Source organism: Micrasema longulum, unplaced genomic scaffold, assembly GCF_059751315.1.
Source record: "Micrasema longulum isolate JH-2025_06_02 unplaced genomic scaffold, ASM5975131v1 h1tg001694l, whole genome shotgun sequence".
Lineage (NCBI taxonomy): Eukaryota > Metazoa > Arthropoda > Insecta > Trichoptera > Brachycentridae > Micrasema > Micrasema longulum.
This window is the reverse complement of record NW_028278872.1, coordinates 390,038-408,291: the sequence shown is the minus strand read 5'-3', so window position 1 is coordinate 408,291 and position 18,254 is coordinate 390,038. Positions and strand designations below refer to the sequence as shown.

At 31.5% G+C, this 18,254-nt stretch overlaps 1 protein-coding gene across 4 annotated transcripts in view; it reads right to left on the bottom strand.

The window, feature by feature from the left end:
* Window positions 1-18,254, bottom strand: part of LOC148274296 (homeobox protein prospero-like) — a 224,359-nt gene that overhangs the window by 23,080 nt on the left and 183,025 nt on the right. The window lies entirely within an intron of this gene.

Here is an 18,254-nt window from a genome sequence, read left to right as displayed (position 1 = left end):
ATCCCTCGCATACTAAGGGGTTTGGGCTTTTTTGCTTCATAGAACTCAACTGATGAAATTAAGATCTAAATCTTTGAGGCTTTGATGTCACAAAAATCCACATATTATATGTCTGTTATTTTTTAAAATAATTCATTCGTTTTTTGCTATAACAGGCCTGAATGTATTATAAAGTTATGATTCAAATTATAAAAATAGCTTATTAAACAGAACTATTGTGTTAAACTGTTGTTTTTAAATATCAGTGTTTGTTTGTTTAGTATTTTAAAACAACGATACAGCATCGTTTGAGGGGGATTTTTTAGCAGAGATAATTCTGAGTGGTTTACTTAATGCTACATAATGTTATAACATTTATTGTAAAATATAATCAGACAAATAATTAATATTGTTTGTGAATATTTAAAGCTATTAATATGTGAATAGAAATAAGTTCTCATAAATTATCTTTATCTCTAGAATAATCTACATTTATCAAATACGTTTCTATTATATATTTTTGTTTGCATATTACTATTGCAATTTTTGTTTTATTTCAAATTGTTATTTTAATTTTAAGATCTATTATGTTCTATGTATTTTTAATTTGTTTAAGCTTTATCTGTTTTTCTGCCTTGTCTGTAATATAGTTTTGCTCCAATTTAATATTTGTAAATACTGTTTGTTTCTGGCTAGCCATACCAAAAATGGTAAAAGCTATAGTAAATTAAATTAACAATAATTTTATACATAGGAATTTGTCCACAGAACGGAACTTGACCACCGTCCCCTTGAAATTATAACCGTGGCTACCCCACGTCAACAAGTGTCCATCAATATTGTTGATTTGGTGTCGGAGTATCCAAATACATAATGTACATTGAAGTAGTTAATTAAATTAGGGTTGATCAAGTTAGCGCCATGGAGAATCCTATATATGTACATATATCCAGCTACCGAGCGCGTAACCTGTAACCGCACAATCACAAATCGCTAATACATACCGCTAACTGTACAATACACCGATCACAATGTAGCCGTGGTTTCAAACACGGTTAACTTGTTAAATTACATGTAATTTTAAAGTATGTAATCGCTTAGTAAATAAATACCGTTAACCCTTGCAGCCACACAGCCCAAGTCATGATGTCACTTAAGTCTACATGGAATTAAAGACTTGGTGTATCTCTCGTATTTTTTCAAATATGAAGTCGTATTTTGCCACAACAGGCCTGAATCGTATCATTATTTCTATAAATAATGGAAAAAAGATTATTATGTGTTTTAAAGTTTTGTTTTTAAATATCTGTATTTCAAAATATCTTGTCATTTTCTAAAGGTAACACTACGTTACGGCACCACTTACAAAAGCAATTTTTAGCTCAATTTATTACGAGTAAAATTGGTAATGCGGTTAGCAAACTAAATAAACATAAATATTTAAATGTGTGATTACACACAGTTAAATATGTTAGACGCGTAGGTCCATCCGTTTGTAACTTTTCCATTTTGTAAAAATCAAGAAAAAATGGAATTTTAATCATAATAATTTTCCTCTCCGCACCCAGTGGCGCATAGGATACTAAATATTATATCTGGATCCTTTTTCATGGACGGTGTGAAGTTCAATATTACGCAGTGGGAGACCAAATACAATCAAACATCGGAAAACCATGTTTAGAACTAATATTTTACGTTCACCCTGCCAGGAATCGAACCTAGGACCTGGAAGTGGAAAAAAGTCTGCCCTGTGGAGTAATGGTTGGTATGTTTTAGGTCTTTTACAATATTTGTTTGGTTTAAAACTGCAATATTTTACAAACTCTGAACGGACGTCAGAAGCGTAAAACTGATCACACCTTACTGATAATTATTTTTATTTATTTATTTGGAGTACAAACAGATGTACATGTTAAATGATCATAAATAAAAACTATGAAAAGTGTATATATATATATAAATAGTAGGACCTGACATTTAATAACAGGCCTTCACTTGATTGTACTAAAATAAAGTGACGATCAATATAATAAGTAAAATAATAAGTAAAAAATAATGATATCAAATTACCACCCGTGTAAGAAAAAACCACTTGATTTATTGGGTCCACGTGTAGTGTTTAGTGAACATGATAGAAATATAATAAAAAGCAATCAATTCATTAGTTACGTAAACCTTGACAAGGAAGCTTGTTTGCTTTGAAACCGGTCGGTGAAAAATAAAAATTAGTTTTTAAAAACAAAGTTGTTTTATTTATTTTATTATAATAATTTATAACCACAAAGTTAGTGCTTCAAATATAAACTTTATAAAATAATAAGTAATTGAAACAACGATATTCAAATAAATTAATATAAAAGTCCTAGGGACAAAACAAGGAGACAGTGGGAAGGAAATTGATGAGTGGTGGAGGATGAATGAAGAAAAGTAGGAGTGGAAAATTGCATTTGATTTGATGACGAGAAATAAAGAGCGAAAAAAGACAAAACGTCTATTCTCTGTTATTCTGAATCAAGCTTGGTATTTCTCTCCTGTACTTATCATATGAAATGTTAAATATATCTCGACCATGACAATTCTTGTTAAATGTTCCACATATACGGGAGATGGTAGAATATTTACAATGATTAGTTTTCATGTTAGACATATATGTAAATCTCAGACAGTCTAGTTGGTTTCGAGGGGACACCGAAAGAAAGTAATTTAATTGGTTCATGGAGTAGCATGTACTTTACCAAAACAGTTCCCTATGCGCCATCAGGTGCAGATAAGGGCTTAATGATAAAAATAAAATATCATTTTATTTACTGAATCCTTTGATACGTAAGTATTGCAAGGACCACTTAAATTTTAAGCGTTAATATTCAAACCGATTATCGCACTTAAATGGGATTTAAATGTTTTTTTTTACTCTTTACTACGCATGAATATTAAATATGGTTGGGGAGGCCCAACCCTAATCTAATCAATGCAGCATCTCCCTCATTAAATAACCGGAACTAGTGATTATTAAAAAAAAAAAAACTAATATGGGTAGGTACGCTGGACAAAAAATAGTGGGTAGGGTAGGGTAAAAAGGAAAAATGGCGTAACATAATTGACGTAATTTTAACTTAAGACGTGATTACTACATTTCTTAAGTAATCAGCCTTGTATTTTATTTTGATTAGTAAAAACCACGTAAATGAAAGAAATACGTATTAAGTATAGATAATCATCCAGTTAAAGTTTTTCACAAATACAAATTAATGTAATGCTAGAACATGTCCCACACTTACTATATAATAATAATTTTAAATAAAGTAAGTAAATAAAGAAAATGAGAGGAGAGATGTTATTTTTTTTGTTTTTTGTTTTCTTACACGCGGTAAAAATTAGAGCCTTTAATGGTACTGCGAAGAAAATTAATTAAAACGCTATGATTTCAATGAAGGTATTTATTAATTTGAACGACGTCAGTAGTTCTCCGAAATCAACCAACAAAATAGTGTTGCGATAGATTTCTGGCAACGGGACGCCAAAATCAGTACAACTCACCGAAGAGAACTTGGGACATCACCGGTTGAGTAATTTTAAAATCACAAATCATCACTTGAAAAAATCATAGCGCTGATAACATGATACTTAATTTATTTATTTTTAATTTCGGCTTAGTTTGACAAGTCTATTAATACTTTATTTTTTTAAACACTGAATTTCCTCATTTACTAATTCTGAGTTAACTTATGAGAACATAATGTATTAAAATGTTTAGAAATTATTACGTTTAAAAATTATTATTTAATACATTTTCGGTTAACACAGGGGTTGAAATAGGCTATGTCGAAAATGGTGTATTTTTAATATTTAAATTAAAATAATACCCAGCGTTGATCGAAAACGTAAGTGATGCATGATGTAGAATAATTTGAAATTATAATAATCTTTTTCACTACGTATTCAAAATAATAAAAATGAAAATATCCATTAACGATTTCAAGGGCTTTCTTGTAAAGAAGTACCTAAAAAAGGTATCATCATCATCATCATTCTCTTTCCGCAGCGTATCTTGATCATTTTTGTTACATGAAGGTAAGGTGATCAGTCGTACGCTTCAGGTACCGGTCCAGGGACTGTATTAAAATATGTATGCAAATATTCAAGTGCGAAATCACCCTTTTAAATAAATATAACTTATAAACCATGTCGGGAATCGAACCTGAGACCTCTTGCATGGCAGGCAAACGCGCTGACAAAAGGTATCAGAGCGTTTGAAACAGTTTATTGTAATTAACACTATAGGTACTAGCGTTCAGTTGTGGCAGTAAATTGTTTTCAAATTAATAAGCTTTCGTAGGTACCGTCGTTGGTGGTAAGTGGTAACTGAACCACCCTTCCAATCAGCGCTGGTGTTATGAACTGTGTGAACATCGAACACAATCCCTCTGTCCATTGATATCAATAACGCGAAAATTAGTCGCAATTTCGCGGGCTATTGGTATTTGCCACCATATATGGGACATACTGATACATGTATATCGCATAATACGCCAATTATGTGCTGTGGTGAAGGCGTCATGTACTTTTGTCCTGTGATTATCATGAATATATATATTATCATTGAAATGTAATTTTCTCTCAATCAATTATATTTAGAACACACATAGTACAAAGAAACATTACGAAACATTAAATACGTACAATACTTAAAAGCCCTTTGAATTAAAAAAATATAAAAAAACGCTTTCAAAATTATTGTTCGATAGTTATTTATATCCAAATTGTTCTGGAAGTTTTAAAAATAGCCTAATACAATGTGTTACGATGGACATTTTTTATTCTCGTATCCTTGTGCTTCCTCGTTCTAATCAAAACAAACAAGTAAACCATCACGCCTTTTCCTTGTAGGGGTAAACAGAGAGCATCGAACGCCATATCACTCTAATCGATTCATAGACAGGAACCCAATCCATATGACTGATCATCTTTACTTAATGTAACAAAAAAACAAGAGATGCTGCGATCGGTGTACTAATGCAATGCTTTAGGCACCATTAGGTGCTGAAAGGAATGATGATGATGATGATGAAATATAAATATAAATTACTCGGTCTTTTTTTAATAAAACCAAGTATATTATTACACATTTAATCTTTCAAGTAAAAGGATTTTATAGTTCATGTTCGTATTATGAAAAACGGGTTAAATATGAAAATTTCTAGACGTAGATAAACTGTTAAATTAATAAATAAATAAAAAATATATTTTTTGAAGGTACGAGTTGAGATTTAAAATACCTGTGGTGAATAAAGTAAGTAGCTATTAACTGAATACACGTAATTAATGGATGATGGAATTTACTTTGACTCTTACGGGGTTGTAAAAAATATGAAATAAAAATGAAGAAGAAAAGCTCTCGCGTGATTACAAGTTCACTTAATGTGATCATTTACATAAAAGTGTTGAGCCAAGACACGGAAGCCGAATGATACACCATTTTCTAATTTAATATCACTTTGGCCACCATTTTGGGGAAACTTATCTGGCTGACGAAAACAAGACACGAAATAAAAAAGACATTAAAAAGAAAAATGCTCCTTTTTTGTAGGTACGAACTTAGTTTATCTATGTTGTTGCTTATTGGCTTGATAGTATCATAGTAATTTTAATAATGAACTAGCAGGCAACAGTCGGCCGTCACCGAATGTTAGATGATCAATACACAACTCAAGTAATTTTATCGACTAGGCATTTTCGATAAGTGGTTTTGCACTAACGTCAATTCTTAGCGGCGATAAAATTCAAAGCAAGCAAAGCGATTCTGGATGAAGTCATAAAAAAATAACCTTTTGCATTATTCGTATGCGATTGATCGGTCTGATAGGCCGTTGACTGAAATAATAATTTTATTTATCATTCTAGAACCACTACTTCTTTTGTTAATTTCCACTTGAAATCAGTTATATAAAAATTTGTTGCTCAAATAACTTTGATAAATATTACAAAATTGAATCGAGATGTGGTCCCAGGGCTCATGCCATGGACTCACGGATCAGAAACCGAATTTTGAATCCCATTTTACCCCAATTTCATTCCAAATTTTTAATAACGATTTATTTACAACTCAACATTGAAATATTTGAGTAAATTACAAGAACGCAAATATTTTTTTATTTAAAAAAAAACCAAAATGCTTTTGAATGATTAATAAGATTATAAATTTAATGAGTTTAAAAATAGGGATGTAATTAAAGTAAGCGTACATTTTAGTTTATATACTATTTGGAATATAAGCTAACTTAAAAAATAAATTAAATAAATAAAACAAGTTCGGGTAAATGTAATGACGATCAAACAGCAAAAAAAAACAAAACATAGAAACATAAAAATTTTTCAATTTAAATTCAATTAAAATTTAATTTAAACGTGTCATTGTACCCCTACTGCAGTACTGTAAATTTGTATAGCTTATTACTAACATGAGAATATTTGAAAATAATGTGCTTTTGTAGAGAGGTATACAGAACAAAATTTTCTATTTCAGCCAAAACAAAAATTACCTAATCTAAAAATTAAAGTTATCAGGCCTCCGGTTGAAAGGTCATTACGCCATTTTTCGTATTTTTATTAGGATATATCGGTAGTATTTATATAATTTTTCGTTTCTATAAAAAAGTATCTTTTTGAATTTATAGTTAAAAGATTTTGAAACGTCATGTCAGAAAAGACTTGGGATTATTAATATGGGTGTGCTGGGACGCACCCGTCTTTTGCCCGAAATTAAGAATTAATATCATTTACTTTAGTGTAACGGTGTAGGTGCAATAATACTTCAGTAGTTTTTTCATAACTGTGTATTTAAAAATTAATATTATTAAAGGTACCAATCAATCCATGAAAATTACGTAATTATGTTCTATACAATATGGGCAATTATAATAAGAAATATTTCTAGCCTTAATGTTTCTCATACGTAATTGATAATTTGATACCCTAGTGAAAACCTGTAATTGGCTTATTTGTAATTTATTTTATTTTTTACGTATGATAAATATAGCTGTTGATTATCTGAATTAATAATAAAGAATAAAATATCATTTTCTCCATCTCCATGAATGTCAAGTGGATCTTCTCGCTACTATTCATGGCCTTTTTATAGATCCTGTGAGATTTGTAGATCTGTTGACTTCCAAAAATAATTTCAAGTTTCTAAAAAAAATTGTAATCATTTTGCCAAATTGATCATGTGCAATCAATTTACTCCCAGTCAGCGAGGAATTCACTTTCCTCTTTTCTTCAACCCAATGAAATGCGTTTTATGCGCTTCTGGCTCACCTGTTTTGAGCACAAAATGCCAAGGATACCTGATTATAGAGAGCTCTTTCCGGCAGGTTTTCTCGATTGGCAAGGAGGCTTAAGTCCTCAAATGCGGTTTGCGTGGTGATTAAGCTGATGAGCTGAGTTAATATTATATGTTAAAATTATTCAACTACATGCGTACTTCGGGCTAGTATAACAAAATGACATGAAATCGGCCTCCATGGTGTAGTGCTTAAGACGCTCAACTCACTCCCGATTCCCGGTAAGAACACCAAAAATAAATTTGATTTTTCACAAGCTTAGGTGCTCTGTGCTGTATTTCACCATTGTAATTGGGGTTCCTGGCCTGTCGTGGTGCAAAAAATATACTTAAAATTACGTTTTGTTTTAAATCATTAAAATCGCTTCTATAGTAGTGTTGATTTCATAAAAATATTTGTATTTACAAACATTGAAATATTTCTAACTATCTCTTCGCTAATGAGTTTGAGTTTATTTTTCAAGCACACGCGTTGACTTTTTACGAAAGGCGTTATTTCGGTATTTTAAGTTTGATTTTAAGGTTAATTAATTTTGGTGAAACGTATAAGGAAAAGAGTTATGTTATGTTAATGAGCAACGAGACACCACAGTCTCGCATATATTATATTTAATCATATTCATAAGTTATAAATGAGTTAACCGTAAAGCACGCCAAATATTAGTAGTTAATGGTCGCCACACGCCCTCCTAGGTCTGCAGTAAACCTAGTAAATCATCTGACACGATGTCAGTTCTCTTCTTGGGCGTTAATCCCACGAGGAAACTGATAGCGACCACATGTAAAATAAAACAAAACTTGTACACAGATGGACAAGTATGTATAACCAGTGGCGTACTCTAGGGTTGTAAATTTGATTGTGATTGATTTGGTTGTGATTTTTCTCAAGCCTGGGTATTACGTGTTGTAATTCACCACTGTAATAGGGAAAAATAACGTTTTTCATTCACACTTTTAAAGTAATAAACGTTTATGTAATAATAATAGTAAAAAAAATATTTTTGCTAATTATTACTAGCGTTAAAAATACTTTTAAATTTGTAATTTTGAATTCCCGCAAAATCAGTGATTCCATTAGCCACGCGCCTAATACGTCAGAATTCAAGTTTATTTGTTCGTGGCCATTGAAATTTGTGTAGAACAATATCAAGAATATTGACGTCACAACAACCAAAGCCAAACACGTCATGTTTTTCTAGCAACGTATTTTCATTGAACTTTTTTTTTACATTTATCTTTAAAAACATTTCTCCTCAATATTCATATTGATTTTGAAAATACAGTTAATATTCTAAATCCATTTTATATACTTTTATCGGTATTCGTAGTATATGATATTTCCCTATTGGGTGTCCCGACTTTTAATAAGTAGGGACATTTCTCTATTCCAAAAGATGACATGTTCTACAATATCAATAGCCAAAATATCTTCATAATTACTTCCAAATGAATTCCATCAATTTTAACTACGTACATTTTAAACGTTTTTTTGATAACTAGAAATTCAGAAAACGGGAATAATGTAACGTAATTCATATGTTTTCAATTCATTTGTCGTTAACTAAGGATAAAATAAATATATCTACGACCGTGTTATTTTTGAAACCACGTACGAGTTAACACAGCTAGTTTCGTATAAAACCTGATAAAAATATTAATAAAAATAACTGAATATTTAGAAAAGAGTTTAGTACTACAAGGCGTATGTGGAGCTATAAGTGGAATAAAACTAACTTACATTCGTAAAAACGGAATATTGATGTCAAGGCATTTACAGAGCTGAAGGTCTGCCGTTTTTATCCCATCAATTTGTATTTGAGATGTGCCAGTTAATTGAGGGATTTAAAAGTACTATTAAAGACCCCTTCAAAATTATATTAGTACCGCCACTGTTCTATGCTTATCGGTTGCATGTTTATTTTCCAGTTCCATGGTATTTACTGCTACACAGAAACTTGCTGACTTTTACAGTTCTACTAAATTCACCGGGGAGTATTCTTTGTTTGTTAAAATAAAGATTACCCACCCTTAAATTCTCAACGAGAAAAAAACATTTTACTATAGTGGACATATAAAGGTGCTTATCTCCTCTACGTCATCGTAAAAATTAGGTTTATAATACTAAAATGAAGGTATCTACAGTAGGGCGTATTGTAACAAGGCGTGTTGGATTGACGATCCGACATTTTTTATGACACTGTTGCTTGAAAGAAACCACAAAAATAAAATAAATAAAAGAAACTAGATGTAAGAACTGCTATTCGTAATCACTTTACACGTTGATTTTTTTACGTCTTGAAGCAGGGTTTCTCGAATAGGCATGTTTTGCCTGTTAGTGAGCCTACTATAAATTTATATTAGTGTAAAATAAACCACGTTGAGTTGTACATCACTAAAATAATAGTTAATTAAATGATGTGATTACAGAATAATATGAATTTGGTATTTTGAACGCCTGATTTATAAATGAAAATTGTATTATAAAAATAAAATAAAATAAATAAAACAACTTTGTTTTTAACCACTAATTTTTATTTTCCACCGACCGGTTTCAAAGCTTCTTCGTCAAGGTTTAGGTGAGTAATGAATTGATTCCTTTTTCGTTTTTATCATGTTCACTTAATACTACACGTGGACCCAATAAATCAAGTGGTTTTTTCCTTACACGAGTGGTAATTTGATATCATTATTTTCGAAGTAAGAAAGGAGAGGACGAAAAGAAATATTGTATATTTGGTTATTAATTATTGTTTTCTTATTATGAATCGCTTTTTTAATTTCTAAGATTTCTAAGTTGTCTAATTTTAATATTTTATTTTCAACATGAAGTACTTTTAATCCAGTGTCTTTATTGAAGTTATGAATATTTTCTATCAGATGATTTGCGAATTCAGAAAAATTATTATTATTTAAGCATCTTTAGTGTTCTTTTACTCTAATATTAAAGTTTCTTTTAGTTTTAGAAAGTTGAATTGTTTTTAAATATTTTATTTTTAAGTTTTCCATACTTTTGGTATTACCAATTATTACAAGAGCTTTAAACAAATACAAATGAGAGTACCTGCCTATGATGAATACTTTGGTGGCGATATAGGCACAGCACATATTTTCAGAGTTTTAGTAGAAGAGATTATGCGCTTAGTGTTCAAAACAAGTCTTTTAATTAACAAAAAAGTTTTTGTTCCGTGTATAGGGTTGGGCCATTAATATTTCACGAAGTAGGCCGCCCATAGAGAAGCAACAGTCTCAGTGACTATTTGTATGCAAACACGGCCAAAGTAGGCGGAGAAGACATGACCAACCCTTTCATTCTGCCGCCCACAACACTAGGGCGGAAGGCAAAAGGCTTCGTATGGGAGTTACCGACAAGGAAAAAAAGCGCACAAAGTGGAATTTGTCACGATACTCTTATTTTTAATTGAAACTAAGGCTTTAATACCACAACTGCATTAATTAAACTTAAGAAATTCTCGTTTTAAAAACTTGATCGGCGTAAAATACATAAAAATGTAGCCCAATTTTATAGCCGAAAAACAGTACGTAGAAAACATTATAAAACATGGTTCAGCAGACGTGGCATTGATTGGTAGATAGTTCTTTTTAAGAATATGCAAGGAGTGACAGGACTACTAGAATCAAGAATAATCTTTGTTGCTATTGTATTATATTTATATGTAAAATAAGTGTCGGATATAAAGATCTAGTGGCTTCCAAAAAGAATTTCAAGGCTTACAAAAAGTTTTGTAATCATTTCGGCGAATTAATCAAGTCCAATCAATTTAATCCTAGTCAGTGAAGAATTCACTTCCCTCTTTTCTTAATCCAATAAAGTGCATATTATGTACTTCTGGAATACTTTTTTTCAGCACAAAGATGATAAGGATACCAGATTTCAGAGAGCTCCTTCCCTCTTTTCTCAATCCAATGAAGTGCAAATTATGTACATCTAGATTAATTTCTTTCAGCACAAAGATGCTAAGGCTACCAGATTTCAGAGAGCTCCTTCGAGCAGCTTTTTTCGTATGACAACGAGCAAATTTTCAGTGTATGTGGGCACCGCCAAGGAGACTTATGTCCTCAGATGCGGTTTGCGGTATGTGGTGGGCAAGCTGTACCAAAATAAGCTTTCTGAAGAAAATTTTACTATAAAATCCAAGTAGAAGGGAAAAACCGATATGTATTATAGTAAGTTGTAATTTTTATGCGAAGATTTTGTATTTTTCGCGACTTACGACAAGGGTTTAAAATGTCCGTAGCAATTAGTAGCCTCTAATTAACATCAATTTACCCGAAGTCACAATACGGAAATCTTTCCATACCTTGCCACACTTACTTCCAAAAGCAAAAGAGTTGAAGGTAATTATTGTGCCCTTGTACCGAGCTGGCTAGCTTTAACCCCTGTTTCAATTAAAGCCAGTTTTTTAAGTATTGAAGGACACAGCTAAAAACGACGTGGTCTTTAACAGCAACGGAATAATTACACAAACGAAACGGTCGGAACTTTTGGCGAGGTGTTGGAGTTTGGTAGAACGTCGCAGACCACGCTAACGCATGAGAAACTCCTACAAGTAAATATTTAATTAATCGCCAAAGAACCTGAAAAAAGCCTCACTTCAAAGGACGTCACAGAGCGTGGACGCCACAAGGAGGCCTCGTAATTAGCAAGAAGGAACTGAAACCTTTTTTAAACAAGCGGGAAGGCTTTCAGGAGCGAGTGTGAACTCAAAGTTAGCCACTTTGGAGCTTGACTTTCTATGACGGAGCCTACTTCTCGACAAACTTCCATCGCGGTCTGCCGGACCGTAAGAAAAACGTGCAATGCTTTATTGACACTTTTCCAAACCTAATTAACAGCTAATTTTAGATAAACAAATTCGAGGAGAACTTCTTAAAACTTTCTCAAGACTAATAAATAACGTACAAACAAATTTCTTGTCGAAACGAGTGCAACGTGTAATATAAATGCCGGAGAAGCCAATACAAAAAAAGGTTTTAAAAAAAATAAAAATATCCGGCAGCCATATTTTTTTTTCGTCATTCCTGGATTGAATTAAGAAAGAAATGTTATAAATGAAATTTATTTTTTTATAAATTTAAGTAAAATTATTTGTAATCTTGTATAACTGTTCGAATAATACGTGGTTTAAAAATCTACATCATCAAATTAAATATTGAATATTATAAAATTAATGCCAGTTCAATACAATTCTTATAATACCTTGTGATCACGAAACGATTTCTTGTCTAATTGGTTGTTTGATTAAAACCGAAAATCAATTAACGTACCGCGAACACTTATGATATTACTTTTAGTAGCAAAGAGTAATTTTGCTTATCATGCACATTACTTAAGCCTGCGGCTAATTTCACCCATTACTACTTCTTTCTAATCCCCCCCACCGCTTAATGAACCTACGTCACTAATTAGAGGTGCGCCTTGATGTGTGATATAACGCCATCTTTCTTTGTAACGGGTGGAACTTGGAAAATATCGCCACGTGGACTTTACGGCACGTGGACCAACCCCCTTCCTTCTATTTTTTTTTTTATATTTGAAATTAACGAAAAATACTTTCATGTTACACGCATTTTAATACCTTGCATATTTTGCTAATCCTTTTTGTTTTAAAGATAAACAGAATCAAGGTGTTTAAAATTGACTTTTAACTGATTAAAATTCATTACTCTGGTTGGTTTACAGTTAATAGTATTTTTTAAATTATGAATATATAACACCATCTACCATTTTGTTAACTTTACTGTACAAATAAAATACTTTTTTTCAGTCTTTAAATTTTATAATAACATTTTTTATTTTTTGCCAATAAAATGATGGCACGGTTTATGACTTAAAAGTTTTAATTAAAATTAATTTACATGATGTCATGTGAGCTTTCAGATAAATTATTGAACGCTCTTCGATAAAAACTACTAAATAATCTCTACTGATTGCAAATATATACACATGTTCTAAAAAAAATATAAATAATGATCAACAGAATTTATTTGTAACTCTAAAATAGTATTGAAATACTTTCGCATTTTCAGTAAAGATTACATTGCTGAAATGAATTACGTCTCAAAGGAATTAAGACATTAGTGTGGATATTCCACAAGTAATTAATCAAATAAACAATAAAGTGTCCGATGATGGTCCCACCCTCGCACGATACAGGAAAGAAAACAAGTCGGTCTGGAGGGAAATCTTGGCTAGTTAAGGGTGTGTTATACCGCCATACGCCATACCTCGCCACAGGAGGACACGCAAACTTATTACAATTACGCACTTTACACGAGTAGAAGGATATATGACGGGGTAACAAACACCTGAGTTAAAAAACTGGAAGAGAAAATACTAATTAGACCTGAACGCAAAGTATGCCGCTTAAAAATGCGTTGAAATTAAACACCATAGTCATCTAGACGGTTTAAAATTATTTATAAGTACTGTATGGTCATTTCGAAGCGTCAAAATTATGCACATTATGTAGTTATTTTGACGTATTAAAATTATACTGTATGGTTATTTTTAAGGGTCGATATTGTACTGCTTAATGGTTTTGACGATTCAATAAGATTTTTTTTTTATTTTGTATGAAAAATTTACCAAGTTGGTAACAACATGAAATAATATACCGTGCAATTATAATTGTTCGTGCAAATTTAAAAGTTGACATATTACATTTATAATATGGACACATACATTTCAACAAAATACTAGGTATATAGTTATTTAGACGTTTTATAGTTTTACTCAATGGTCATTTTGACGTGTGAAAATTATACTGTAAGTATCATTTTGAATTGTTAAAATTATACTATTCGTATACGGTCATTTTGACACGTCGATATTATCCTGTTTAGTCATTTCTTAGATTATATAGATAGATTATACTGTATAGTCATTTTGATGTGTTAAAACTACATAATATTGTATTTTTAAGTAAAAATATACTTCTTAATTATTATTATTGAAATACAGTTCCACCGATAAATTTTAGTGGAAAAACTCAAACTATACTTCGTACAGCATAACACTCGTTGAGGGTTTTGGTTCTGTTTTACTTATAGAATAGTATTAACATATTACAACAGAGATGAAGAACATTTTAGAGAAGGTAATATAGAAGTCTAGGCATCTACAGGGCTTATGACCTGTCATTGGCTGGTTTAAGTGGCCACTTTACACACTGTGTAACATTCACCATTCTGCCCTTATTTGAACATCTATATTCCTTCAATTCTTTCATCTGTTGATGTTTGTGAAGTTAAAGAGCTGAAACCTTTATTTATGCGGGTGAGATTGGGGGAACCTTTATTTATGCGGGTGAGAGCGGGTGAGTTAAATCCAGTCCTTGTCTACAAAAATTTGGACAAACGCAAAATATTGTTGTTATAGAATAGTATTCTTCATCCGTCTGAATACAGAAAAAAATCGAGCATATTTAATTCATGGTTAATACTTTAAGAATTCAAGTTATTTATGAGACGAAAAAATAAAAGCGGCCATAGGCAATTATGAGCTTTATTATTAGCCTACGGTATCTACCTTTACATCTACAAAAATACTAAGGGAGAATGACGACAGAATTCTTGTCATCGAATGCCTACACGATATTAAAAATGTACTCTAAGCACCCCTTCCCACCCCTTTGTAGAATTTCGTGATGTGTGGTCACATTAATTCATTCAAATTACACGGGGTAAGCGCAGGAAATAGACTCCTTCCGACATGCAAACTTTACACTAATGCCCCACAAAGGGTGGTCACCTTACTGAAGCCATCCTCCACAGGACTTACACATAAATAAGTGTCATAAAACATTTAGGAATTATTTTCCAATTTCGTGATAGAACAAAGTAAGTACCAACTTATTAAATAAAAAAAGAAAGATTTCACCCATTTACCAAAATTTGACTCGCAAAAAAGCAACACCGTGATAATAAATATATCTTATAAATTAAAATAAAAATACTTAACTTCGTTTGATTTTTATTACGGGTTAAAATTATGAAAAGTGGTTAAGTAAAACGATTCTTACTCGCTAAAAACGTTACAGATAAAAAAATAATATTATTTTAAAAAGTTAAGAAAATCACCAATCAACATTGGATTCTTTTCCCCTCTGCCAAGGATGCTCAGAACAGTTCACAAAATCTCACTAAACACTCTAACAGTACTGTCGATGTGTTTCTACAGCAAAGGCGTATTCAAGAAGCAAGCGGTATCATGACTCCTTACTGAGATCACACCCTTGCTATGACTATACATATTGTACATTTAAATAGATTCTAAGATTGTTTAGGTCAGGTAATTCCATTGTATTATATTTCATTAATGCCAATCTATAAGCGCTCTCAGAAGCCTGTTAAATGACTTAATAAGAAAAAAATGTTTTTTGTACTACGGGTTGAAGAAAAATGATAAGAGAGATATTTATTTTTCTAAAAATTATTTTTTATGGGAAAAATAATTTAGGTGATAGGATAAAAAAATACCTTTATTCATATATGAGAAAGAATTTTTAAAACACCGTTGTTAATTAGTCTGTCACATCCTCACAACACGTAATTATTTTCTGAAAATTTCTCCATCTACTTAACATTTTTTTCATTTAATGTAAAATTCTACAAGCTAGGAGTGTTGTAGAAAAATAATATGCATACAATATAAACTTCCCAAAATATATTATATACGTATGAGGTATAAGCTTTTAGAAACTCTTTTGATTATTTTTATGTACAAACACACGTGAATTTTATTAATCTAAAGTGTGTATTTTGACATTTTAAAAATGTTTCTGATTGGAAGGAACTTTTTAGTTTTCTTTTTAATGCGTAATTACGTTGATTTAAAATCTGTGTTCGACTTTAAACGTATGAATAATAAATTACAAAGGTCGCCTTAGTGTCTATATTATAATAATTAAATTTATACTCGATTTATCAACTTAAGATGCATTGTAGATATTTTAATGCAACGGAGAACTCTTTTTGAAAGGAGTATGAAAGCCAACGAATAACAGGAAATTTTGAGGAACACCGTATCGCGGTAAATGTCTACAAATTTAAAGCGTACTGAAAATACAATTTTATTTTAGATGATGGGTTGCGGTGCAACACGCAGAGTAGAACCACCTTTAAACATAATATTTGCCTTGCCAGGAATCGAACCCAGGACCTGAAGAATGGTAGACGAATGCGCCAACCCCCACACAACGAAGCGATCTCCACTCGATTTTTACCAAAGAGTACGGTATTTTGCGGACGATAGGATCATCGGACAATAATGCGCACCTCAATTTTTGTAAAAGAGTGCGTGTAATGATCCAAAATTTATGATAGTCATCGAGTTGAACACGCTCGTCCAGGGAACTGTTTCTATTTAAATCACCCATAACCGTATTCTTCATTTGCTTGGACACAAAACAAAGTACTTGTCCAGAAAGGTTTGAACGTACTATTTATTTTAAATTATGTATCCAATGGAACAACGATAGGCATTGAATAAAAAATATAATTTAGGTTGAAACTTTAAGGCTAGATCCGTATTAAAAGTACTCTTTATTACCTCTGTTTATCCAGTTGGCTTTGTTTGCACGCCACTTCATTTTACAGGTAAGTTGGATATCAGGTGTGGATCTTTTTTCGTCCGATATTTAAGATATATAAGATAACAGCCCCACGAATAGAGATAAAGCCCCATACGGCGGCGTCGTAGGCCCTACTTAATTTCATAAAACTTTCAGTAGAGGAAAAATTGATGGTAGAGTAAATCACGTGGCTTGATGTAAGTATTTGTAGTAATTTTAACTGTGACTTTAGTTGAATTAATCAAAATTACAAGTTAAATTAAAAAATAGCTACGAGTTCGATTTAATATTGTATATTTTAAACAAAAAACGAATTTCATTAATTGAATTGGAATTTACAATTCAATACAAAAATATAAAAACAATCGTTAATGTAAAACGTTTCAATAAAGCGGAGCCCTATACGCTATTTTCCAAGTTTTGTCCATTTTTTCCGAATTTAAAAATGAGCACAAAAAGGAAAAAAAATGGTACCTAAAGGTTATTTGCCTTTTGAGATAAAATTATTTTCTGCTTTTTTTTGTTCCACATGTTATTTTATTGTTTACAAGCTTTCAAAATGGAATGTCAAGTAGACGAAAGTGAGAATTTTCGACACCTCCTTCTGTTCGCATGCAATCGAGGGAAAAAAGGAAAATACAAACCGGGATTTGAAATTGAACCAAGTTTATGATCTAACCTAATCTAAGCACTTCACTTCAAGAGAACAGGAAATTAATGTGTTATAATAAATGTGTGTTTTTCGATATTTAATATTAAAAATAAAGTTAAATAGCACAGTAATTTAATTTGTAACGAATGTAGACATGGGCTGGATTCATCCTCCAGGAAGCTAAGAAGATTCACGTATATTTCAACAGAGATTGAGAAGGGAATATAGAAATCTGAGCATTTACGGGCTAAAGTTGTAGACATCCATTTTCCGTTCTTAAAAATGTTATCCTTTTCTGTTGTAATATTGGTCAGCATGATTTGGGTTTCAACAATTTTTTGAGTGTGTCCAAACGTTTGTAGACTTGGCTGAATTTCATCATGATTCATGATTGACAATCATTGCAACAGAGAAGAGAAATATTTTTGATAAGTGAATATGAAATTTTAGGCATTTACAGAGCTTACGACCTGCCATTGGATAGTTTGAGTTATCACTTAACATACTGTGCGTAACATTAAGTATTCTGCTTATATTCAGTATACCGTTAACTTTCGTGAAGTAAAAAAGTAAAAATCTTCATTGATGACACATCCTGTTGTTGCTATTGATATATTTTTGTTTTCATAAGACTACAAGCATAATGTAGATTTCATATTCAAGAAAATAGATAAGGTCGTGTCCGAATCAC